The sequence below is a fragment of the Urocampus carinirostris genome, chromosome 6 (genome assembly GCF_059441175.1).
Source record: "Urocampus carinirostris isolate Australia breed hairy pipefish chromosome 6, RoL_Ucar_1.0, whole genome shotgun sequence".
NCBI lineage: Eukaryota > Metazoa > Chordata > Actinopteri > Syngnathiformes > Syngnathidae > Urocampus > Urocampus carinirostris.
The window spans coordinates 45,767,952-45,769,326 of record NC_142354.1 but is presented as its reverse complement, the minus strand read 5'-3'; positions in this window follow the sequence as shown (position 1 = coordinate 45,769,326).

Below are 1,375 nucleotides of genomic sequence, written 5' to 3'. Positions count from 1 at the left end.
TATTATTTCTTTCTTAAATGCAATAGTTGTACGCACTACTCCTCTTTTTTCACCTGTAGCGACTTTGCTGCTTGCACCGACCTTCTTCCGAGGCATCATTAGAGGTTAAAACACTCCCTTCGCCGCTTTTGAAAAACGAAAAGAGAAAAGGAGTGCGCGTTGCCGTGACAACGGTTCTTCACAAGGGGCGGGGGCAATCTACACTCCTACGCCGCTCGGCGTCGCCCCTAGCGTACCGGCGTTCGAACTCCGATTTTTCGGACGAAAAGCGAAGCAAGAATTTCTCCGAATTTTTGGTCGAGAACCGATTTGTTCGAACCGAGAGGCCTTTGAAAACCCAGGTTCCACTGTAAGTAACAGTGGCATGCAAGCAGAAGAGGAAGATGGAGGGGCGACATCCGCAACAACGGCTTTTGAAAAAGAACATCATTCGTTTGAGTCTCCTAAAGAAAAAACATCCAACTCGACTCGTGCTTGAACTCATATTTCGATGCTTTGTATGTACAGCTTCCAAAACGACGACTCTAGTTAGACACGATCAAACGTGAAAGCTTCACATCTTGTTTCTACCGGTGCCCTGCTGGTTGCCTGTGACTAAATCAATATGTACACACAAACTTATGCGTCCGCGTGACAAAACAACAGTCAAATCGAACTAAGAGAGCAGAATATTCACAAAGTTTGTGTTCACTTCAAAAGCAAGAAATCCGAATCACCGGCTTTCAGTACAATATGCAATACAACTCTTGAACGGTACCAAAGAAAAGCATTACATGAAGAAAAATATTCAAATATTTTCAAACACCATTTTTTTTTAAGATTGTTTATAAATAAAACATGAACACACGCACGCGCACACACACACACACACACACACACACACACTCTGTCTTCTATCTGCAGTCATCTACTGGCCTCAGTCCCTGTGAGAGAACTATCGGGAAAACCTCGAAAAGTGTGTACATCTCAAAAAATGTGCAAAAATGTGTGAGTCGTTTTTTATTGTATTTTTCCGTTTTGTTTTTTTTAAGGTAACTCATATCTACAAGGATTTCCAGGTCCCTCTGCCCTAAGAAATGGCAGCACAAAGACTGAGGTATTATTGCACTTTTTCCCATAACCTTGAATATTCTCCAGGCATATTTCCATTCATTTCATCAGATTCTAACCGGGAATCCTTCAGACTGTGCATTATTTGTCATAAATATGTGTCTGTTTCTGTACAGGGGCTCAAAAATAACCCAATTGGGCTCAGGGGTGGTTGATTTCGATGTGTTATTATATGTTAGCGTTTCATTTTATTCCGTTTTTCCGAACGAATGAATTCCGTGGAATATTGCACACAGGACAAAATAATAAAATCATGTTATTACGG